The sequence below is a fragment of the Lissotriton helveticus genome, chromosome 12 (assembly GCF_964261635.1).
Source record: "Lissotriton helveticus chromosome 12, aLisHel1.1, whole genome shotgun sequence".
Classification (NCBI taxonomy): domain Eukaryota; kingdom Metazoa; phylum Chordata; class Amphibia; order Caudata; family Salamandridae; genus Lissotriton; species Lissotriton helveticus.
Window position 1 is genome coordinate 66,287,570 of NC_136073.1, and position 26,081 is coordinate 66,313,650.

Sequence of the window (26,081 nt, forward strand, 5' to 3'; positions counted from 1 at the left end):
AAATGAAATGTCGAAGGTCCAAGATTTATGTGTCAGAGTTTCGTCCAGGGTAATCTAAAGTCCTAGGGACTGGGGTCCTATACTTATACCAAGTTTAGGGGTTGGACTAACTCGTCCCACTTATGGGAGGACCTGGGGAGGGGGTGGATACACTCCTTCCCCTTTGTACAGTTTCGCGCCAGAGCTGGGACTGAGTGCCACAGCAACCGGTTTGAACTGGGAAGCGCACATGGACACCTTGTGTGCCCCAGCCACTGTCTGGAAAGCATTCACTGAATGCAACCCAACTTGCCCCAATACACTAAAGCCTGTCTGGGGAGGTGGACAGGAAATCTATTGTCATCTAGAAGGGTGGAATTCTACCCCTGCTGCCAGGACTGATGGGGGGGGAGGTAGGATTCCAAAGTGTTTGACACCAAACACGTCATGTTTTGATGCAACCATTCCAAGGTTAGCATTTACCGCGAGGTTATAATGCACTTAAGAGTATGTGGTATGGCTGTATCATAGAACAACTATAAGGAAGGGATTCTGAAAGCTAAAGAGGTGCTCAACTCATGCTTGGGCACCCTCTCACACAAAACCAAGCACTCTGCCTTCAGGATTGTCAAGGCCTGCCGTAAGAGTGACTTATAGGTTTATATGTGTCTATATATATATAGGTAGATATAGGTATACTATATCTAAGTAAGGGGTACAAGTACCACCTTACCCAGGCTGCAGTAGCAGACCTGTGGTGCCATTTTGGAAGACTTCCCAGGGGTGGCATAATACATGCTTCAGCCCTTGGTAGGCCTCTGGGGTACCTATGCCCTTGGTACCTAAGGCACCATATACTAGGGACTCACAAGGGTCACCCAGTAACCAATCTGGAGTGTACCTAATGTACATGCAATCAATTTAGAGAGGGAAACAGATATGCTGGGACCCTGGATAGCAGGATCCCAGCCAAACTAAGTCAAAAACCATCAAAACACCAGGCAAAAAGTGGGGGTAACCATGCAGTCGGATTCCACCTTCCTACAGTACTTGTCATTGGCGTTTGTGCTGAGTTGTCTGCATGATGCACCGAAGGACTTCAGTAGCGTGTGGTCATTGGGGGTGCTGCTCTTCATCCACATTCTTGTGGATCTTCTGAGTACTGGGGTGCTGAAGCATGTGGTTTGCACTTGCAAGTTTTAGTTGGAGAGCTGATGTTCATGTCTTTCCAGAAATACATTGAAGTCGTTGAGAAGGGTATTAAAGCTGTATGTGGAGGCGGCAAGCAAGGGATGAGTTTGCGTTTGAGGTTGTCAATGGAGACTCCTTTGAGGTGTTGACCTTGGTGTGTTGGATGTACAATCAGGGAGACAATGCTGGTGAGATGGTTGGCACAGTCCAGGGATCTGGGAGGTGTGGGTTTGATGGTTACTAATGCTGAGAAGATGAGCTCTAGGATTTGATCTTGGGCCTATTTTGATTGGGTGGCGTGCTGTACCATTCTGAGTGTCACAAAAAGTTTGAGACAAATGTCTTTTGTTTTTTTATTCCTGAGTTGTCTAGGTGGTTGAAGTCACCCAGCAGGGTGGTGTGGGAGTGTCAGATGGAGGAGGTGATGAAGTGGTCTCAGAATATGTCCCTGGAGTCCCTGTTCTGTCCAGGAGCCCTGTTGATGAGTCAGAAGGTGGTGACTAAGTTGCAAAGAATGCTAAGTGGCAAGTCAATGAGCTCCATGGAGATGAGTTGTGCTTGTCTAGAGTGCAGACCAGGAGGAGGCCTTATGGATGATGGCTTCCTCCTCCACATCTGGATGCTATAACATGTGGAAACAAGGACTTCTAGGATGTGGTGGTGAGCCATGATCCTGTGATGAAGAGTGTGTCAAGCGTCTGAAAGTTGATCAGGTTTGTAGTGTCTGAGCACAGAGATCTACAGAGCACGTTTTAATGAGCATGGCTTGAAGTGTGTGTTTGGTAGATTGAGGGTGCGTGGTTAGCCGGATGTGTATAAGGCTTGACTATGTGTTATAAGGATGCTGTGTGGATGTGTGTGGTGTAGGTCTTGTTGTGAACGTGGGGATGGGTATAGCTCGGGTGCTGGCCAAGGCTCGAGATGTAACCTTACAGGTGCTTAATTAGGTTGCCGTGGAGCTTGGGTGCTGGCTCTAGGCCCTTCCTGGACCTAACAAGCCCACACAAATAACACTCTTGTCTGCCACCTATCCCACAGTTTATGTTATCCAAACGCGCAGGCCCTGCATGGGTACTATAGGAACTACACGACATGATAGGCCCTAAGATTTAATGCTTTGTCTGTGTCTGCCTATAGCTGGGAAGGCTTGGCGGTGGGATATCCTGAGATATCAACAAGTAGAGGGGGCAAAAGGTCTACATGAGGAACCAGTGATGTAACTTCTGTACAGTTGGATGCTGGGAAATGCATTGATTTCATTTCCTGTAGCGATGAATGTTGGGAACTGCAGTGATGTCACTTCCAGTAGAGATGCTAATTCAGGAATGGCGGCTGTTTGTCTGACCTCTGTTCTGGCCATTAACTGGTGGCCTTTCAGAGTTTGCAGCTACAGAGTCACTGCGTAAGAGTAACCTGGTGACCTAACTGGTACAAACATGGACTTTGAGAAAGTGCAGGGTCTAGTAGGACCTGCAACCTGAATCACCTCTGCCCTTGCCAGCGCTGCCAAACGCCAGTATCACTGTTGTGCATTAACCATCGCTCTCTACCAAATGTGTCAATTTGGTCTTTTCTGTTCACCCAAAGACCTAATATTTTTTTTGATTGTATTGTATATTGATATGTTTTAAATTATGCTGATTTATGGTGCTTAAAAATAGAAAGACAGCGCCACCATGTGTTGCTGGTTTAGAAAAATAAGAGAAACACATGCACAAATTAAGCAAGTATCTCAAGCTTGTGTCCCAAGTCAAGTCATCTCCAAAAAAGGTTCAATAATCACAGAAAACTCTTTGTCCCACCGACAGTATTTAAGAATGAGAGGGGAGTGAATGATACCAAAACCTTTGTCGGTTGTGCTAAGTAATTTAGGCACTAAAGAATTGATGTCGTCACGCCGTACTGTGTTGAGTTTTGGGGTGATAGGCCATGTTGGGGGCTACGGAGGGGTGTAGGGTGGAGACGGGTGTCAAAGATCATGGGGGCTGTTTTCCTTTTACTTTACGGCAGCTGTCGTACTCCGCCTGTTTTACAACTCGAAATAACTATGCGCTGGTTTAACAACTGTTTCTGGGACAATGCTGCCACCCAGTGGACAAAAACTGTACATCACCTTTTCTGACAACTTTTAATAATACGATCAAATATTTATTTAACGTTGTTGCTACCTTTGAGGAGAATACATCTCTGTTGCTCTGGTGGTTTGTCAGACAACAGAAATTGGATGTTCTTTTACGGAGAGAAAGCATCACATTTTCGTAAAAATTAAAAAGCAACATCTTAGACGCCATTTATAAACCCATCTCGGATGTCTGTCTACGGTGGAATCCTGCAAGAGTGAGTGCCCACTATTTAAGTTATAACCAGTCATGGTGGTCAAGGTGAAGCAGAAAGGAGGTGGCGTCACAAAAGGCTGAGTCACGAGGAGTGGAGTTTGACAGTCAATTTGCATATATATTTTTAAAAACCTTGCCCCCCCAAAAATGGGCTAGTATATTTGTCTGGCTTGATTAATCTGCCTCGTTCACCCCAGACATATATCTGTCTGGCTTGATTAATTTGTCACAAAATGCATCTTGAAATACCTAACGAGTTAAGGCACCTCCTGCAGAAATCTTCGAGTACCCAGCAATTCCCAGGATATAACACCAGCAAGATAACTATGGTGGTTAATGCACTTCCTGGAAAACATTGTGTGCAGTCTAGTCACAGGTTTGACTCATCTTAAAAAATACAGAGGCAAGGTCAGACTGGCACAAAAAATAGGCAAGGGCACCAAAATAAGAGTAGCCCTCATTGGAGAGGCAAAATTGGAGAGGCAAATAGTTAAAAAAAAAAAAGTAGCAATATGTGGAAATAAATAGTACAAATTACTCATCTGGCAATAAAACCAGCTCAAAACATCTAAAAAACTGGCCTACACACCGATCTGCCAGCCCAGCCCATCGGGCAGTGCCTGGTTGCCCTATAAGCCAGGCCGACCCTGCACAGAGGCTTAATGTTCGTGCTGCAAACACAATGGGAACCATACAAGTCACTGATGTATATTCTATGTAGACAGCTCTGTAGGTTTCTGTTTTTTTCTGCAAAGAACCTTTATTACCTGCAGGTCACAAGTTAAAATCCTTGTAATACAACCAGTGAGTTAAGAATCAGCATCAAGTAGCTGCATGCAAACTGCAAGGCATAAGTGTGGAAACTTTCTTTTCTTACTATTCTAAGATTGTTGCTAAAAAGGGTTCCTAATTAAGAATAAAGACTCATTAGTAAGTGCTACATAGATGCTGCAGGAGGCTGGCTTAGTACATGGTGCACACTTATTTAAGTGAAGCCCCTTACACTAATCCAGACAAACCTTATGGTGATTTTAGTGGTCTTAGACAACCTTAGAAAGCTCTCCAAGAGGTAGCTGTAGAGAGCAGCCTTCACGTTTAGCCCAGAAGGAGTGTAAAGCAGCTTGTTTTACCAGTACCAATCATATAGTATAGGTTAAGTGAAAAAGAAGCACACAGTTTAGTTATAAAAATATGTATGTATTATAAACACTCACGAACACATCGCAATATCTCCTCCCCGGAGATATAATCACAATACTTCAGTAAGAGAACACGTAAATAGCACAAATGTTCAGTGGTCCCCATGGAGATGACCAGTCAATATACTAATAAAGTTGAATGCGAACCACGACCTAAGTCGAGACTGGACCCAAGGAACCACCAAAGGCAAGTACCCAGGAACTCCACAGAGGTCATGTGCTGAGTGGGAACACGACAGTGTGCTCAATACAAGTCAATGGGTACGTCACGGTTGCATTTTCTAAGAAGAAGGACCATTTTCAGAGGACCCTGAAAAAATCCAGTGGAAGATGGGAAGTTGGAGAGTCACCCCACAGGTGGATACCCCAGGAACCAGGATACCTGCACCAGGAAGTCGGGTGCATGGGTGCAAAGTGATGTGGGAAACCACAAGGAAGGACTTCAATAAAGATGCCGCCGGCGAAGAAGGTGAAAGAGTCCGGTGGAACCATAAGTTGGATTCAGGAAGAGAGGTACCTGCAAGCAGAGGGGACAGAGTCTATGCCACTCAGGAGTGACCAGGAGGCACTGTAGACGACTGCCCACTGATGACGGAAGATGCGCAAGAGTTGATGTGACCGTGGCGCTGCAGCTGTGTGGACCAGGCGACTCTTTGGAAGACCAGGAGCCATTCATGAGCTGTCCCATGTTGGATGTCAAGAGCCGAGGGTTCAGTGTCCAGCAGGAGCACCAACATGCCTTGGCAGTGGCAACAAACATGGGAAACAAAAAAGGTACAGGGTCGGGACCAGCAAGTTCGAAGGGACTCCCAATGAGCAGGTAAGTCAGAGTAGGTACAGAACAAACAAGTGACCCGCTGGAGCCAAAGAAGACCCTCAAGAGGACCCACAGGCCGAAGGCACAGGAATCCCAAAAGGACCTTGAGCAGCTCACCAATGATGCCGGAGCATGGTGCAGAAGATGAGGTGAGGATGAAGCTCTTGGTAGCAAGAGATGCTGGAGGCTGGAGCTTTTTGGAGCCCAAAGATCTCTGGAGGAGAGAGTAAACAAGCCTTGGCAAAAGCAAGTTTAGGTGGTATACAGGGGTGTTGCGTTAGCGGTTCTGACGAGGGATACCAACTTCAAACTTGCTGTGAAGACAATGCAGGGCTCGAGGGAGTTGCAGAACCACCACTTGTGTTGCTGAACCTTTTGGAGTCTGTGGGAGCCCAGGATCAACGAACCAGTCAGCTTTGTTGGGGTGCCTGCAGACATGGCTTGGCAGTTCGGCTGGACTGTTCCCATGAGGCACAGGATCAAGGCTGATTTGCATATGGCAATGTCTGAACTGGGGTGGTGTGGAGTGCAAAAAAACGATGGATTTAGACCCAGATCTCTGTACTGGGGTGAATGTTTGACATTGTTCAGCATTCTGTCCATCAACTGTTGTTGTTTTTGTTGTTGATGCAGGGGAGTGACTCCTTCCCTCCAAGGGAGATTCCTATGGGTGTCTTGGATGTCCACAGGCCTTGTGAAGAACCTGTATGGAGCACAGGCAAAGATGACACAGCAGACTGGCAAGCCGACGAGACCAGGAGCAGAAGGAGTCTTTCCAGATGCAAGCTCCGTTCCCAAAGCGAAGTCCAAAGTGCCCAGATGGTTGAAGATGAAGTGGTTACGGATCTGAATCTTGTCCCATAATGAATCTGAAGAGCCACCCACAGGTAAGCCCTTAAGTATCCTAAGGAAAGTGTTGCGACTGTTTAACGGACCCTTCCACAGGAGGGGCTGGACAGTGGGGAGAATATTCCCATGTCCTTTGTCCAGTTTTGCGCCAGAGCAGAAGCCAATGGCTCCCTGTACTGGTTACAACTGGAGTATGCAAGGAGTGCACCAAATGTGCCCTTCAAAGCAGTCTAGTGGCGCTGGCAAGCGCCCCAAGCCCAATGCACTAATTCCCGTCTGGGAAGGGGTCACACCGCTCTGTGACAGGAAACCTATTGTTCTACCTTCCCCTGATCGAGCTTGGCTCAGCAGAAAAAGGAGAGAATCGTGTCTGTGGCCGGCAGCAGCCCTAGTTAGCTGTCGGGGTCTGGAAGACTGGTATTGGGAGCACAGAGGGCTTCCCGGAGGAGCTCTACAGTACATTAAATCATACCTCCAACACCGTTTGCGGTGTTGGGGTGTGATTCCAACATGTTTGATACCAAACACTCCAGGGTTTGTTACAGCCAGTTTAGAGTTAGCCATCGTGTAATGCCGCATGGCCACAATATGTATCGTGATGCCTGATGCACTTACAACCCAGGAGGATGGACTCCCAGGGTTGTACGGGTATCCTGCTCATGTAGGGGCACCCCCACACTTATTACCAAGGACCCTCCTTTCAGGATAGAAAGACCTTTCTTAGGGGTGACTTATAGGTTTTAAGTGCAGTGACCTCAGATATACTAAAACCTGTATCTTACATAAGTGGTGCTAGCACCAGCTTCCACAGGCTGTAATGGGAGACCTGTAGTCACAGTTTGAGTGGTCTCCCATGGGTGGCATAATACATGCTTCAACCCTGGTGTACCCATGCCCTGGGTACCTTAGTACCATATACTAGGGACTTATAAGGGTACACCAGTAGTCAATCTGGGGAGTACCCAAGTACTCACCATGGGCCAATTTAGGGAAAAAGCACAGAGACTGGAGTCCTGATTAGAAGGATTCCAGTCAGACTAGTCAGAAACAGCTTAGCACCAGGCAAAAAGTGGGGGTAACCATGAAAGCAGATCCTACTTTCCTACACTGCTCTTTGCAGACAAAGGCCAATGATGACCATGTGCATTACTCCACAGTGTGTGCTAAACACCAGGCATGAATTTACCTCAGGGACAAAGGGGCATAATGTACCCATTTACTGTGGTCCCAGGTTTCTCTGATTATGGAAATAAGAAACCCTTTTTTCCCTTTTTATTCTTTCTCCAGACGCCCATATTCCCGCCCCAGTTAAACTCATTGATTTTCCTATCCATTTGTGGTTTGGAGTGTGTAACCCTATTTTGTATTAAATACCTAAATGCGTAACCCCCTTTAGAATTTTTTTTTTAATTCTTGTTAAGAATTTTAAGGCCTTAGTCATGCATAAACCTTTTTGTAGAACCGTGCAACTTGGCTTTCCAAACAGCTCATTCAAACTTTTTATTCTGTTGCACAAAAAATAGTCTCGCATTTGCCTTTATTTTACATTATTGCATATATTCCACAAACAGTCTAACCATTTCAAAGTTTCTTTCTTCTACAACACAGTCCAGGTCTGCCCTGGTGCACCTGACTCCAAGGGGCTCATTACGATGGGGTAACGATTGCCACTGCCGAGCCGGCGGTGGCGACCGTCGCATCCTCGTAATGAGAAATACCCCCGCCATATTATAGTGGCGGTGGGTATCGCCGCGGACGCAAAATCTGTCCGCCGCTTTTCTGCCGGTTGGCAATCGTTACGATTGCTGGCCAGGCGGAGCTGGGCAGTGATATGGTGGTGGTGCCTAGCAGGCACCGCCAGCCATATTATGATGTGGGTGTTTTCAAGGCCTTTTCATGGCGGAGGCTGGTCGGGATTGGATTTGGGGGCCCGTTGCAGGCCCCCGGGGGTGGAGGGGGTATGGGGGTTGCACTTGGGAGTACCCATGGTACCTACGTGGCGGGCGCCGCGTGGTGCCTGCCACGTGGTGCAGGGAAATGCTGTGCATGTCCTTGAACCACTGTGGACGGTGCTGCAGCCAGCAGCACTGTCCGCATTGGTAAAAAGGCAGGATGCACCTGCCAGTATGGCGGGCGCATCCTAATTGGGCCGGTGGGACTGCTGCACGTCTGGCGGTCAGTTCAATCCCCGTTATGATGGCGGGCGGACTGATGTCCGCCTGCCATCATAATGAGCCCCCAAGTTCCTAAAAAGGGGCCTCAACAATGCGGTCTGTCATCCAGGAAAACTTTACAGACACACAATAGCATATATTAAATGTACTTTTGAAAACCCACATGCCTTAGTGTTCCTTGGAACATATTTCCATGGGATTCTGGACTCCACAAGCGGGACATAGGAATGTAAGTCAAGTGGGAGGAATGGGAGAGTTGGCCAGATAATACTTTGGTTCTAAGTCATGAGAAATAATAGGTTACCTACCTACCCACAGGGTTGTAAATAGTTCCATCTCTTAGATGTATCCACGTGGACCTTATCCTTCCTTGGCGAAAAGTCTGCTGCACTTTATTTCAGCAGGAATTTAAATGATTTAATTTCAATATTTGGAATCCATTTATGAGTGAGCCCCAGCTTGTGCAGGATGTCAGTTGAAGAGCAGCATCACTCAGAAGATACTGAGCTCAAAAACACACACATTGTGGACCAAATGACTTACTCGACAGAGGAATACTTCGCACTGCGAAGATTGAAAACATGGTTTATAAATGCAGGTTCTCGCATAAGACTAGGTATGAGGAAGGGGTCTACATTTTGCCATGTTAAAAACATTATGAAGACAACCAGGTAGGTTGTCGTTGAGCCACAGACCCAACTTTCAAACTTTTCTCGTGATAGTCCTGCATGCAATGGAAGGAATTAATTTGGCTCTGATTGTTGTAGGGTGGGGTTCTATTTTTCGACAGGGTAATTTCTCATGCAAATGCCACATTGTGTGTGAGAAAGCAGATGTCTTAGATTCTTGCTTACCCAAAATATGCTTTGTGTCTGGCCATTCTGTCAATCACCACACCCATGTAGGCGTAATCTGCCAAATTCAGCATTCTCTAGCTGCTGTGAAAAACACGCCATCTACCTATTAAAGGATTTTATCTTTTTCTTAGACTCTTTCATTTTTAACTAGTTCACTCCGTTGAAGTCTTGCAGTGATCTGTAAGTGTACTGCAACCCGACTGCGTATTAACCAACATTGCAGTAAATTTGATACATTGGGCTTGGCTCAGTAATTTCTAGGGAACACATTGTGGATTTGCTAATGCCTCCCCAAGTTATCTGAGTGCACACTGAAAAATAGTGGGCCAATCCTGTTACGAGACCCCTCTTTATTCACTTTTACACATTTAATGAGTATTTAATGCTTGTTTAGCTTTTGAAAGGTGTACTGAAATCCCCCACCTCACCAGTTTTACCTAAGAAGTTCCCTACATATACCATCAAAACCATATAATTCTCTATTAACTATAAATGCAGTGTTCTGCGCTTTACCTCAAGTGTTCTTTGAATTTCCGAAGAATCCCCATCTCATTAGCATTGGCCTTCCTTGAAGCCAGATTGAGGATGGTGCCAGTGACTGGAAATCCTTTGCCATTTTCTGTAATTCCCTTAACAAAGCCCTGACAAAGAGTTTAACCTCTACATCCGCCAAAGCTCTTGGTCTACAGTATCTTGGAATGGCAGAGTCACCGTTTGTAGTCAGGGGTCTATACCAGCCTCGCATCAGGAATTAGGAACATCACAACTTTGCAAGGGGAGGCAAACCAGAGGAGACAGCAGCCAACCCCAGAAAGCTGGATCCTACCTATAGGACCTCATGGCTATACATCAGGAGCTTCTCATGATCTCCCCACCTTTATCAAGGATGCTTGCTATCCTACCTTCTTCCATCTCAATTCCTGCCTCAATCCCGTCCTTGAATCTTTCGGTGAATGTTCTCCAACATATAGGGAGTTGGCTCACAAGTTCATATAAGGAGTATACGAGTGGGCCATAGTTCTGCCGAAACAGCTTCGCATCAGCCAGCTCCCCTACTCCATTTATTATGACCCCGGTCGTCCAGCAGAGTTATTTTTAAGGACCTCTAATATTGTGGTCCATGGTCTCTCTAGATGTCCCCTCTTAGCTTTGCACCCTCTTTAAGTGCAGTACTCTTCATTGCTAGCTGTATTCTGATTCTGGAGTCTTGAGGGGTCTTTTAAGAGTGCCCTCCGGGTGTGATTTGTTTTGTTTATGATCTGCCCTTCAAGACTGTTTCTATCTGTCAGATGTTTGGCTGTGCCCAATTTTGCCGACTTGGGGCCAGATGTAGGTGGCCCAATACCGATCAGTAACGGACGAAATTACCGAATTTCGGCAGTTACCGACCGGTATTGGGCATTTGGGATGTAGGGGCCACATTTCAGAGTAATTTAAGGAATCGGTATATTACTGAATTCTTAAAATACCGATTTGGTAAATTACCGAATCTGAAATGTACGGAGCACTCAAATGAGTGCATTGCATGGTTAAAGATTTAGTATTTACCACCAAATAAAAGTTGGTGGTAAATATCAAATACCTTTAAAAAAGCAAATTTGTGCTTTTTCAAAAGTGCCATGTGGCAGACATACATGCCCTATGGGCATGTATGTGTGCCACATGTGCACCCATGCACTATTCAGGGGTGCAACAGGGTGTCAATGTGACACCCTGCCACCCTTGAATGTGTTCCGGGCCCATAGGAATGAATGGGAATTACCGATTCGGTATTTACCGAATATTACCGATTCGATAAACTTTACCAAATACTTACCTACATACCATTTACCGATTCTGAAATACCGAATCGGTAAAATTCGGTATTTTAGAATCGGTAAATGGAACTTACCTACATCTGGCCCTAAATCACTTGCAAATAGTTCCCAAAATTGACAACGTGATATATTACGCAGATTCTGGTGCAGGTTTTGCGTATCTGACAGGTATTGTCAGAAGAGTTCCACCCTTCAAATTACACTGCACCGCTTTTGTACCATTGCACCATCTTGTGTCCGTGTGCACTCTCGAGGCATAACTACTATTTTTACACGCAACGCTGAGCAGCAATCAAAGGTGCTGCCCTGCATTGGGTGAAAGGGAGGGAGCAGGGCAGCACCATATCTACAAGGATATGGCTCTGCTGCTCTCTTCCCAAGCGCAGAAGCACTTTATTGCTGTCTAGAACCATGCACTCACCTTTGCACAATAATGCACAGGATTAGCATATGTTTTGTACGGTACAGGATGTTTGGGTCCTCGAATGTGTGTGACTTTCTAGAGCCAGTACTAAAAACCCGATTTCCAGCGTAGGCCCAGGGAGGATCATGCCAGTCTTTCTAGATATTCACAAAGATTCATTTATATTTCCTTAATCACATTTGAAATAATTTATAGAGCCAGATTCTGGCATGGAGCTAGCCCTGCTGAAACTCCTTTAGCCATGCTTGGTGTGGATGGTCCTAAATGGATGGATTAAACCACTTCCAAAAGGAAGATCTCTTGAAGCCTCTTTAAAGGACCACTTCACTCGATCAATCGCCTTTTCTGCTTCAGTATCAAGGTCAGCACGGGAATATCCTAATTTGGGCTTCAACAAATAATACAAGCCTCCTATCTGGGAATACCTTTGAGTTGGAATAATCCATGTGTTCACATCACTTTCTCCAGCCGAGGTGACAATACAAATCTATTTGCTAACATTCTACTGTCAGGATTTAGCAACAATATTGGGCTGCATTTAGCACAGTTTGATGCATGTCTATCCATGTTAGGTTCAAATTGATACAGTTTTCAGCCACAAGCGCTGTGATTCCCAAACGTTTTAGAACCACAATCCAGTTTTTAGAACAACAAAGGTTCACAGCTCACCGAGCATTAAAGGGGATGAGGCCCCGGTTTTCTAATGGAACAAAAAAATTGTGTGGTAGTGCACTGGCCTTTACAGAAAGCACATTTTCCATTGAAATGGTGACTAAATTTGAGAATGCAAAAAGAACAATTGACGGACAGACTGCAGATTAATGTCATACATTCACCCCAGTACAGAGATCTGGGACTAAATCCGTCGTTTTTTTGCTCACCATGCCATTCCAGTTTGGAACCAGTCATATGCAAATCAATCTTGACCCAGCGCCCAATGGGACCTGTCCTGCCCGAACTGCCAGGCCAGGTCCTCCCGGGACTAGAAACAAGAATCCTAGGACCGGTTTCGGACTTTCAGCCCTCATTAGCCAGGATAGCTTAATTCCAGTGGCATGGAGAGCATGAGACCCACGTCTGGGCATACCCGTCCCACTCGGGGTGACAAATGCAAAAAGAATAATTGATGGGCAGAATGCAGAACAATGTCATACATTCACCTCAGTACAGAGATCTGGGCCTAAATCCATAGTTTTTTTGCTCAACATGCCATTCCAGTTTGGACCCAGCCAAATGCAAATCAGTCTTGCCCCTGCGCCCAATGGGAACAGTCCATCCCGAACTGCCAGGCCAGGTCCTCCCTGGATGGGAAATAAGCATCCTAGGACCGGTTTCGGGCTCTCAGCCCTCACCATCCAGGATAGCATGACTCCAGAGGCATGGAGAGCACGGGACCCACGTTTGGGCATTCCCGTCCCACTCGGGGTGACAAATGCAAAAAGAATAATTGATGGACAGAATGCAGAACAATGTCAATCAATCAATCAATCAATCATGCCATTTGTATAGCACACTACTCACCCGGGAGGGTCTCAAGGCGCTTGGGGGGAGGGGTATGCTACTGCTCGAACAGCCAGGTCTTGAGTTGTTTCCTGAAGGCGAGATGGTCCTGGGTCAGCCGAAGGTGGATGGGGAGGGAGTTCCAAGTCTTGGCAGCCAGGTAAGAGAAGGATATTCCTCCGGCGGTGGCTCTTCGGATGCGTGGTACGGCTGCGAGGGCGAGGCTGGTGGACCGTAGCTGGCGGGTGGGCGTGTAGAAGGTCAGGCGGTCGTTGAGGTACTTGGAGCCCAGGTCGTGGAGAGACTTGTGTGCGTGGGTGAGGAGCCGGAACGTGATCCTCTTGTCGACGGGGAGCCAGTGCAGGTTCCTCAGGTGGCTGGAGATGTGGCTGCGTCGGGGGACATCCAGGATGAGTCGGGCGGAGGCGTTCTGGATGCGCTGGAGTCTTTTCTGTAGCTTGGCTGTGGTTCCGGCGTAGAGGGCGTTTCCGTAGTCCAGTCGGCTGGTGACGAGTGCCTGGGTGACAGTCTTCCTGGTCTCGGTCGGGATCCAGCGGAAGACCTTGCGAAGCATACGCAGGGTGTTGAAGCACGATGAGGAGACGGCGTTGACTTGTCTGGTCATCGAGAGGGAGGGGTGCAGGATGAAGCCCAGGTTGCGTGCGTGGTCGGTTGGCTTGGGTGCGGTGCCCAGGGCTGGGGGCCACCAGGAGTCGTCCCAGGCGGAGGGCGAAGATCCCAGGATGAGGACTTCCGTGTTGTCCGAGTTCAGTTTCAGGCGGCTGTCCTTCATCCACTCTGCGACGTCTTTCATCCCTTTGTGTAGGCAGGTTCTGGCGATGTCGGGGTCTCTGGTGAGGGAGAGGATCAGCTGGGTGTCGTCGGCGTAAGAGATGATGTTGAGGTTGTGCTGGCGTGCGATGGCTGCGAGAGGTTTCATGTAGATGTTGAAGAGGGTGGGGCTGAGTGAAGATCCTTGCGGGACGCCGCAGATGACTTCGGTGGCCTCGGAGCGAAACGGGGGGAGGCGGACTCTTTGTGTTCTTCCGGCGAGGAACGAGATGATCCACTCCAGTGCCTTCTCTTGGATACCGATGTTGCTGAGGCGCTGGACTAGGGTGCGGTGGCAGACCGTGTCGAACGCAGCAGAGAGGTCCAGGAGGATGAGGGCCACTGTTTCCCCCTTGTCGAGCAGGGTCCGGATGTCGTCGGTGGCTGCAATGAGGGCGGTCTCGGTGCTGTGGTTGGCTCTGAAGCCGGACTGCGAGGGGTCGAGGGATCCGTTCGTCTCGAGGAAGGCGGTCAGCTGTCTGTTGACGATCTTCTCGATGACTTTAGCAGGAAAAGGGAGGAGCGAGATGGGGCGGAAGTTTTTGAGATCGGTGGGGTCCGCTGTAGGTTTCTTCGGGAGGGCGCTGATCTCGGCGTGCTTCCAGCTCTCCGGGAAGGTGGCGGTGTTGAAGGAGGCGTTGATGACGTTCCGGAGTTGGGGTGCGATGGTGGAGTCGGCCCTGTTGAAGGCGTGGTGTGGGCAGGGGTCGGTCGGTGATCCGGAGTGGATGGTGTTCATCGTGCGTGCTGTGTCTTCGGTGGTCACCGTGGTCCAGGTGCAAAGGGTGGCGGTGGGGGGCATTGGTTTGACGGTTGGGTGCGTGGGTGGGGCGCCGAAGCTGTTGTGGATGTCGGCGATCTTGCGGTGGAAGAACGAGGCGAGGGAGTCGCAGAGGTCTTGTGACGGAGTGATGTCGTTGGTGCCGGTGCTGGGGTTGGAGAACTCCTTGACGATGGTGAAGAGCTCTTTGCTGTCGTGGGCGTTGTTGTCCAGTCGTTCCTTCAGGGATTTCTTCTTGGTGGTGCGGATGAGCTGGTGGTGCTTGCGGGTAGCGTGTTTGAGGGCGGTCATGTTGTCGGTGGTCCGGTCGAGGAGCCAGGCTTTCTCGAGGGTGCGGCAGGTCTTCTTGGAGTCCTTGAGGTCGTCGGTGAACCAGGATGCCTTCTTGCTTCTGGGTCTGCTGGGAGGGTTCTTTAGTGGCGCGAGGTCGTCGGCGCAGGCGGTCAGCCACTGTGTGAAGTTGCGGGCTGCTTCCTTGGGGTCCGTTGTGTTGGCGGGTGGGCTCTGGCTGAGGGAGGTGGTGAGCTGGTCTGCGGTGATCTTGCTCCAATTCCTGTGAGGTACCTGTTGCGGGTGGTGGTGGGTCGTGGATCTTTTGAAGCTGAAGTGGACGCAGCTCTGGTCGGTCCAGTGGAGTCCGGTGGCATGGCTGAAGGTGATGTACTTGCTGGAAGAGAAGACGGGATCAAGCGTGTGGCCGGCGTAGTGGGTGGGGGTGTTGACCAGTTGCTTGAGTCCGAGGTTGGCGAGGTTTTCCAGCAGGGCGGTGGTATTGCGGTCCTTGCTGTTCTCCAGGTGGAAGTTGAGGTCCCCGAGGAGGATGTAGTCAGTGGAGGGGAGGGCGTGCGGGCTGATGAAGTCTGTGATGTCTTCGCTGAATTGTGTGCGTGGTCCCGGGGGTCTGTAGACGAGGGTGCCTCTGAGGGTCGTCTTAGGGTCGGTGTGAATATGGAAGTGGAGATGTTCGGCTGCGGCGAAGGAGTCGTTGGCGTCGGTCGTGATGCGGATGGTGTTCCTGTGGACGATGGCGATGCCACCTCCGGTCTGGTTGATGCGGTCCCTCCTGATGATCTTGTACCCGTCCGGGATGGCGATGTCGGGTGCAGAGGAGGCGTTCATCCAGGTTTCCGTGAGGAAGGCGACGTCCGGTGATGTAGCGTCGAGGAGGTTCCAGAGTTCCACGGCGTGTCTGTGGACGGAGCGGGTGTTGATCAGGATGCACTTGAGGTGGTTGCTGCTGGTGTTTGTCTTGGCGGGTGCGGGGCAGGTTCGGAGGCAGGTGAACTTGCAGGTGCAGCAGGTGAAGGGTCCGTGGGTGCATCACGGGGTGGCTCGGCAGCAGGCGTGGGTCCGGCCGGCATTGAGTGCGTTGAGAGTGGCGGCGTCGTAGGTCAGTCGGGTCGTCTTGCCTCGGCGGGAAGGGCCAGGGGTCCTGGCGCTGGGCGCGGGCCAGGCGCGGACGAGCGCAGACGGGCTTACCTTTGGCGCACCTTCGGCGCTCAATCGGCGCTCCCGCTGCGCGCGTCCGCTGCGCGGTCGCTCTGGGGGCGTCATAAGTAAGGAGCCGGGAGGGAGGAGCAGCTGGGTGGCGGGAGCGGGGCGGCGAATGGAATCACAGGGGGGCGGGGCCGCAGGGAGGCAGCGGCGGGAAATTCCAAGATGCAGCGGGCAGCGGGAAATTCCCAGGAGCAGCGGGAAATTCCCAGGAGCAGCGGGCAGCGAGCGAAGGAATCTGCAGGCAGGAGGCGGCAAAGGCAGGCAGGAGCAGCAGCAGTGAGTGGGGCGACCAAGCCCTGTGGAGGGCTGAGCGGTCACACTCTGTGGTCCCCTACGGTCCCCTTAAGTAAGGAGCCGGGAGGGAGGAGCAGCTGGGTGGCGGGAGCGGGGCGGCGAATGGAATCACAGGGGGGCGGGGCCGCAGGGAGGCAGCGGCGGGAAATTCCAAGAAGCAGCGGGCAGCGGGAAATTCCCAGGAGCAGCGGGAAAGTCCCAGGAGCAGCGGGCAGCGAGCGAAGGAATCTGCAGGCAGGAGGCGGCAAAGGCAGGCAGGAGCGGCAGCAGTGAGTGGGGCGACCAAGCCCTGTGGAGGGCTGAGCGGTCACACTCTGTGGTCCCCTTAAGTAAGGAGCCGGGAGGGAGGAGCAGCTGGGTGGCGGGAGCGGGGCGGCGAATGGAATGACAGGGGGGCGGGGCCGCAGGGAGGCAGCGGCGGGAAATTCCAAGAAGCAGCGGGCAGCGGGAAATTCCCAGGAGCAGCGGGAAATTCCCAGGAGCAGCGGGCAGCGAGCGAAGGAATCTGCAGGCAGGAGGCGGCAAAGGCAGGCAGGAGCGGCAGCAGTGAGTGGGGCGACCAAGCCCTGTGGAGGGCTGAGCGGTCATACATTCACCTCAGGACAGACATCTGGGCCTAAATCAGTCTTGCCCCTGCGCCCAATGGGAACAGTCCCGCCCGAACTGCCAGGCCAGGTCCTCCCTGGACGGGAAATAAGCATCCTAGGACCGGATTCAGGCTCTCAGCCCTCACCATCCAGGATAGCATGACTCCAGTGGCATGGAGAGCACGGGACCCACGTTTGGGCATTCCCGTCCCACTTGGGGTGACAAATGTAAAAAGAACATTTGATGGACAGAATGCAGAACAATGTCATACATTCACCCCAGTACAGAGATCTGGGCCTAAATCCATCGTTTTTTTGCTCACCATGCCATTCCAGTTTGGACCCAGCCATATGCAAATCACTCTTGACCCTGTGCCCAATTGGAACACTCCAGCCCGAACTGCTAGGCCCTCCCTAGGACCGGTTTCGGACTAAATTTGCGCAGACAGAGTTGTACTTACAAAAGGATACTGCACACATATGTGGTAATCAGGTTTTAATGAATATCTAATATTTATGCATCACCAAGTAAAGTATTTTGTTTTGTTCATATTAAAATCTTTGTTTTGATCACACTTCAGAATTACAAAAAAAGTGCTTCGTTTTTGCTTTTCTAACAGCTGAATGTGTACAGCTTATTTACATGTTTTTACATTTTGTTTTGTTACAAAAAATGACATCCTACAACCTCTTCATTCAAACTCCCTGTACCCCAGCAAGATTGTCACATAATTCACCTTACTTTTCTTTCTCTGTCTGTAAAGAGAGGGGAGTTTGTAAACTCCGATCCCGGTGTTAAAAAATAAGGAGCAATTTTTGGGAAGGTATTTCTATAACTTAATACACTGTGTCAAAATGTCTTTCATTTCAGACAAACATCAGACTGATATCCATCCGGTGATCCTTCCTGCCAGCTGCACCGGTGAATCTACAGCATCGGAAAATTACAAACCGAAAGGAGGATTCAGGAAGGATCCTACAGAAATATTACTGTGCTTCTAGGATGTGACCCCCCCCTCCCCTTTCATATAAATTAATCCAGTAGTCAGAAAAAGCTTCAATGAGGTATTCACCTGATGTTAATATTTATTTTTCATCATCAAACATTGACAGGATTTTCCTGGAATATTCCCTCTTCCTTTGTAAGTTTCCCAACTGATTCCCTACTTGTTCTCCTTTTCTAACAAAAAAGGTTGGCGAAAGATAAGAAATGATTTTTCAGTGTGAAGACTAAATATTGATTAAATAAATCCTTGCTGTTCTCGGAGTAGAAATGTCTTCATTCTTATGTGCTGGGTAACCCATTTTCAAACTTCTCATGGATGGTTTCAGTACATCAGGAACACAGTGAGGCCTTAACCCTTAGAGGGACAGAAGAAGACTTTCTTTCTGTGAGTCTCTGAGGCTCTGCTCAGCATGAACCAGAAACTTCACCCTCCAAGAGGCATGTGGTGAACAAGAAGAATGCCTGTGTGTGTAGGCTCAAAGGAAATGTGAAACTAGGAGTATTCTTTGTGTGAGGGGCATGCTCGCCCAGCACAAGCCGGTTTATCCACACCCGCACTGCTCTTCGGTCCATGGTCTTTTCTGCTGTTATGGGATTTCGGAGTCGTTGACCGATCTAAGTGCATCCTGTAAGTACAAGTCAGCTCTGGTTATCATCTTCTTTTCTCTAAATTGTGAAATCATTAAGAGCAATTCTCAATAGAAAGAGGCGAGGCGGATCCTTCAGAAGACATGCGTCACCCAAGATGACAGGAACATTTTCAATTTTTGATATATCCTCCTTTGTAATTGACTATCTTACATGTTCCATTGCATCTGGAGACCTCTGCTGTGTACTCCTTAATCAGGATGTACTTTGGTCCTGTGTCTCGGACAGGTAAACAATACCACCCTCTGTCCCTCCTACCCTTGCCAGCTCCTTTCCCTTTAATCGGAAATGCCCTGATCGCTTCGTTCCTACTTGTATTGATTTCCTTGTCCACAGTTAGGTTGTACTTCCAAGCAACTCATCGTCTCTCTTTTGTGGCACAATGATGACCTGTGTACAGTGAATAGGGGCAGATACTGTGACAAAGCACACATGAACCTTCTGCCATAGAGTCGTAATATACCTTTTTTTGTTGTTTCTCTTCCTTTAAGAGGATCCCAGTTACCCACACCAGACGCCTCAAGGTATTGTTTTGGGGAAAGGGCTTTTGATCTGATTTAGATTATATTACAAGTGCATTATATCTGATGGCGTTTCCTAATTTAGAAAAACGAGGTTCTTGGATGTATCCTTATAAATAAAAGGATTAAGCCTTCTGTTACATTTTCCAGACATGATTCCTGCCTCTGTAACTTTAAAAGATCGTACAGTATGACAGCATCTCCTTTTATTTATAGCAGCATTTTAGAATGTATTTATTGTATGCTTAGTTAATAATAACCATTGCATAAAATATGCCACTAAAAATGTATAAAAACGCACAACCAATTTTGTTGTTTTGTATTATAATATAAAAATTTACAAGAGTCATGTGAATCGATGTAGTCGTTGACGCTGGTGAATAGATGCCATGGGCATAAGGTGCATGATTAGTTATAGTGCTTATCTTTTGAACACACGGTTGAGTACTATTCAGTTACTAGAAGGAGCCGGCTGGCTTTCGCTGGGTGGGTTGGGTCGTCACCTGGATTTCTAAATGGAGAACTTTGTTTTCGACACAGATCAAGAATTAAATCATCTGTACGTTTAGACTTGTGTTTCCCCGTCAAAGCGTGTGATGACTGCTTGGCAGCATGTCCGCACTCCCAGAGGTTGAAGCGGTGTCCACGAAGATCTCGATGCTCATTCAGGAATGTTGGACAGATGCAGATAATATGCGTAACAGTTTCAGGGGCTTGGTTGCAACTTCTACAGAGGTTAATATTACCTTTTACAAGCCAGATCTAATGTTGGACAATCTCCCAAACGCAAGTGCATCAACTTTGTTTTGATTTGAACGACCAACTAGAGCCTAGATAAGTCTGTTGCAGCTGAGTTTTGCTAGAATGAATAATGATCCATGAATGCGCTCGCTTTGAGAAAAGGTTTTGGTCTCCCAGAAGAGATAGTGCATGCGCACTTTTGTTGACGTATTTCTTGAAGACTTGAGAAGACATTGGGAAGCTTCAACAGCTCCTTAGTTTGTAGGTTATCTAAAGAAAACCGTAGGTAGTCCCTATTAGGGCTTTATCCTGAATTATTTGGTAGTTAGATCCATAGTCAAGAGTGTTCTCTTTAGATCTTCTCAGTTTCAGGCAGAGTTTGACAAAGGCTCCATGTCGTGCATGAATTTGTTTTACGAGCCCAAATTCCAACCTTATTTGGGCTGGAGAAGCATCATGAGGAAGCCGAAAGAGCTGCCTGCACAGATTGGTATGCAGTGTTTCCAGCCACTTGGAGTCACGACCCAGGAGGGCTTCACTACCATAGTCAATTGTTGGCAAAGGAATTGCGTTGATAACCTCTAGGTTCGAGAGAAGCGAATAACCTTCTATCCTTTTCTGTAAAGCAAGAAAGGTGCAAGGAGAGATCCGGCTTTGGATTTAATTTGCTCCCTATGCCACTGGTAGGTGTCTTTTGTATCAAACTTAATCCTGAGATACTTATACCCACTATCTTTGATTCATTTGTGATTGTTGAAACTCCAGCATCCAACTGGCTTAGGTTTGTGTTTGTTTTGTTCGGATTAATCTGCTACTTGTTATCCAGGGTACAGGAAGTTAGCTTCTGCAACAACCTTTGTAGGCCCACCCAGTTCAGGAAAGACTTCAGGACTTGGCTCTTCGGATGACTCCAGCACGCTACACAGCCGCTGTGTTTTTATAATGTGCCTACCCCACTCCAGGTTTACCGAGCCCATCTGAATAAAGCCAACATTTTATTTTTATTTTGCCCAGTCTTAAGCAGTGTCTCCCTTATATGTATCTAAGATTTGAAAACATATTTTAATTGAATTATAAATATAATTTTAATGAAAATTCTTCGATGTTTTGATCTTTTTGAAGTAAGTGTTGTAGATGTAAGAGTATCCAATTGTCTGACATGATTGTGAAGTTTATAGGTACACAGATGTTATGAAATCACCTCATACATATTACCAGCATAAACATAAGCCATAAATGGTACCGGTCATCTCCATCACCCAGTATTGTACCAGCCATTAAACCAGGCATCACCAATTGACCAGATGTGGTGCAACCGAAGAGATTTGTCAGGCACGCTGGTCTTTCGGAAGACTCTTAGATGATGAACCCAATGCCGGTTTGTAGCGAGTGAGGGCCACTTTTATTTTTGCTAAAAGCTCACTGAACTGTGATACAAGTAGTGGGGGACTAGACACTTGATCCAAGCAATTAAAAATGTTGCCTAGTACATTCGCTATGATCACAGGACCCAGCTTTCGCTTCTCAACTTGAGCCCCCTTTAGTTGGTACCCGTTTTTCCTAGATAGGAGGGTGTTTACTACTTTTTGTTGCTGTTCCACTCCCTTACAAGGGAGGCTTAGGAGCATAGTTAGGATGGCATGGCCGCTATAAGTTGTGAATACGTTGTCTACGTGGGACACCTTGACCATGGAGGGAGTCGGAGCTAGAATAAAATCAATGGTGAACTCATAATTGAGACACCTAAATGTTTTCCCCGTGTGACCGGCATTCATGTTGTTAGCTATACCCATGTTCCTAATGTATAAGGTCCTGTTTAGGCGATCTCCATAGTCGCAATGGGCAAAGTAAAGGACTGGGTTACCCTGGGGGTCTTCCAGCCCGCAAACCAGCTCATCATTATACTTGTGTATTAAAATCGTCCAACCAAATGATGTTAGGTGCATCCTTTTTGATGGACGCGGTGAATGTATCTATCGTACTATTTTTTTCTACTACCACTTGTTTTATATTTCCCCCAAATTTGTTGTTGTAGTACTTCTGGTGTTATCTAGCAAAAGTAGATGAAAGTGGGTTTACGAAAGAAGTGTCAATTATCCTTACATTTATTGGGAGGGTATTCAAAATTAAAGTTAAAAGCCCCCCTTTGCTCTTCTGGACACTGATGGCACTGCTGGTGTGTGGAAGGTGCGATACCCGGTAACAAAGATGGGCTCCTTGGCCCATGTTTCTTGGAAACAGATGATATCCTGTGTATGCCAAAGTTTGTGCCACTGTCGCTTCCTAGCTTGGATGTAATAGCAACCACATTCCAGGACGCTAAGCTGATAGAGTTTCTGCAAGCATCTCCCCATGTTTAGGAAGCAGTGAGTTGGCTACGGTGACCGCACCCTCCCCAACGGTAGGAGCGGGTCTAGGGTTAGTCAATCACAGGCTTCCAGGTCTGAGAGGTCTGCATACCGGTTATCAAACCTCAACCCTGGGGTGCTAACAGTTCCGACCCCATGGTTCAAAGGGGGACCTCTCCCTGCCCGGGCCCTCGGTTTGTTTCTGTGTACACCACCCTGAGTGTAAAAGTGCTCTAGGGCGAGAGGGATAATCTGAGTACCCTTTGCGGGGATTTTTGAGAACTGGCCTAAGAGTGTTTTAGCCACCTGTGTGTTGTTAAAGTTTATCACCACACAGTCTCCCGCAAAAGATTTAGTAGTGCTGCCCAGCCACCCCACTCGCCTGGCCATGGTAATTTGTTTGGACAGCGGACAGCCCCTCGCCCCCAAGTCAATTAGATGGCATGAAAGCCAGTGCAAGCATTTGTCCATTAGTTGCATAGTGGATTTAGGCTGGTTAGCCCGGAAGGGAGGTACATTTGCCAAAATCAGTACTAGTGAAGCCGCTGGAGGGAGGTGTAGTGCCTGCTGTGACATTTTTGTCCCACCATGAAGCTATCCGGTCTGCCTGATGTTCGAGGATCAGTCCTTGTCCCCCCCCCCCCCCCTCCACCCCCCCTGTGAGAAGTTGGCCTGATGTACGATGTAACCAATTCTGGGGGCACCTTGTATCAGTCCAAACAATCCCTTATGGTGGTGGTTGTAAGTCAACCTTAAAAGACAAGCTATCCTAGAGGTAACATGGACTAAGCAGCCTAAAGGCTTAACTCAAGAGGGCATGTGAAGCCAGCTGTTTTACCATATGCAATCCTGTAATATCAAATGAAGGGACACCACACAAGTTATATATTATAAAAATATATGTATTTATTCTCAGAATAATCCCCTGTACTCTTTATGAGTATAGGAGCACAAGCGTTTAAACAAAAGCACAGTATAAGATATGAAAGTTGCACAATTATGGATGAGGCCTGTGGCCACTCAAACCATATATCAAAAAAGTGGTATAAGTATCACTATTCGATCAGTGGTAAGGCCTAGGGCCTTGGGAATCGCTGGGACTACACTGGACTAACAGCAGTTAGGACGGGAGTAGCCCGCGGGAATCGGGTGCAGCGCTAAAAGCACACGCATGCACCAATGCAAAGTCAATGGTGCGTAAAAGTTATCGAGTTACAGTTTTAAGAGTCTTCCGACTGGACTAGAAGGACAAAACTTTAGACTTAAACACTAGAGGTGTAAACCACTACAGGAGCACTGGCGTTCAAGAGTTACCTCACCCACAGGAAGCGGGTGCACAGGTGCAAAAGCGTGTCGGGTCTCGTCGTGTAGATCTAGTGTGCCAGGAGATGAAGATGCTGCAGGTGGCCTGTAGAGAAGAGTCCGGTTGGATCCAAGGGTGGATCGAAGATGTAGAGTACCTGAAAGCAGAGGGGACAGAGTCTGGGTCACTAGCCAGGGACCAGGATGGAACCAGGAAGGAACCAGGCAATGTCGGGCGCAATCAGGTGGTTGTCGTGAAGCTTGTCTCCGCTGCCACGTGGACTCTGGGGCACCGAGGATGTCCTGGAGTGAATCACGAGCTGTTCCATGAAGGCTCTCGCTGTCGGCGGTGTCGGCTTCCGGATCGGAGTCAACAGGCCTTGGCAAATGCAACCCACGCAGGATTCGAAGATCGCTTCTTACTCGGACCAGCCAGGTCAAAGCGGGTGCTCCTTTTCAGGGGCGCGAGGGCCAGTCTGGAGCAACCAGACTAGCAGAGCAAATTCAAAGGTTCATCGGTACTGGGGCCACTAGCCAACGGGCAAGCGACCGGACCAACGCGTCGAGCAGGAAAATGCAAAAGGGCCCCACGCAGCACTCAATGAGTATGGAGGGCTGAGCTTCGGTTCAAAAGCTGCTCGGGGCTGGAGCTTCTCAGACTCCAATGCACAGCTTCGAGGGAGCCTCGGATGCTGCACGGTCAGCACTTCGTAGTTTTTCCTTGATGGCCGGCCCCATGCTTCAGGTCGCGTCCACGAGTCTCAGCTTTGCAGGGACTGTGGATCGGGCTGTTGGAAGGCAGGAACACTGGGTCTTGTTGATCTCTGTTGCTCGAGTTCTGGCAGGAACTGCAACAAAACAAATGGTGACGTGCTGGATGGTGCCTGTTTGCACAGGGTGGTCACTCCTTGACCACAAGGGAGATTCTTCAGTCTTCCACGTCGAGTGGGATGTCGAAGGGTCTAGAGTTCTGTTTCATATGTTTCAGTCAGGATAATCTGATGTGCATCAGTACAGCTCCTACCTTTATTCCAAATCAAGGGGCTGGATTACCTGCTAGGTCCCTCCTATAGGTGGGACCCAGGAAGGGGGTGGTTACACCCCTTTCCCTTTGTCCAGTTTCACGCCAGAGCTGGGGCTGGAGTGCCCCAGAACCGGTTTGACTGGATTTTGCATGGGACACCTTCTGTGCCCCAGGCAGTGTCTAGTTTCTTTCAACCCTCCCTGCTCCAATCCACTATCTCCTGTCTGGGGTGGTGTAGCACCTCCCTGTGACAGGAAACCCTTTGTCCAGGCCTCCCTTGCCAAGTTTCGGTCAGCAGCAGGAGGTCAGACATGTGTCGGGGCAGCAGCATCCATTTTGTGATGCTGAGGCTCTGGTTAGGATTAACCGCGTTTTAAGTAAAGTAACATGTCTTCTCCCTCTAGAAGGGTGGAATGCTACCCCCATTGCCAGAACTGGCGAGGGGGTAGTATTCCAAAGTGTATGACACCAAACACGACATGTTTTGATAAAGCCAAACCAAAGTTAGCATTAACCGCGAGGATTATAATGCACTTAAGAGCATATGGTATGGCAGTATCACTGGAACAGCAGTAAGGAAATGGTTCCGAACACTGCAGACAGGCTCAGCTCATGCTAGAGCACCATCTCACATAAAGCCAAGCACTCTGCCTCCAGGATTGTAAAGGCCTGCCATAGGAGTGACTTATAGGTGCATATGTGTCCAGATATAGGTTTAGACATAGGTATACTATATCTAAGCAAGGGTTGAGTACACCACCTTGCCCCAGCTGAGTGATTAGCCAGTTGTGTGGATTTAAGTGACCAGTCAGGGGTGGCAAAAGGTATGCGGCAGCCCCTGGTGGCCTTAGATGCATCTATGCCCTGGGCACCTATAGTGCACTGTACAGGGGCTGATAAGGTGTCCAGTACCAAATTTGGTATGTACCTATAGTACATGTCTGTGAATTTAGAGAGAACAGCAGGCTGTGGGTCTGATTAGCAGGCCCACAGCCACATTAAGTCGAAAACCAGTGAAGCAAAAAGCAAAAATTGGGGTGACCACAGGAAAGCAGACCCTACTCTCCTACACAACCCCCCCCCCCCCCCAAACACAGGGACATTAAACTTAACCTTGACCAGATAAGTCTTCATGTTCTAAGTGGAAGTACCTGGAGAGACCATCTGCATTACCATGGTCAGTCCCTGGTCTGTGCTCCACTGTAAAGTCCATCCCCTGTAGGGAAATGGACCACCTGAGCAGTTTGGGATTTTCACCCTTCATCTGATTGAGCCACAAGAGGGGCTTATGGTCTGTCTGAATTAGGAAGTGAGTACCAAACAAGTATGGCCTCAACTTCTTCAGGGCCCAAACCACA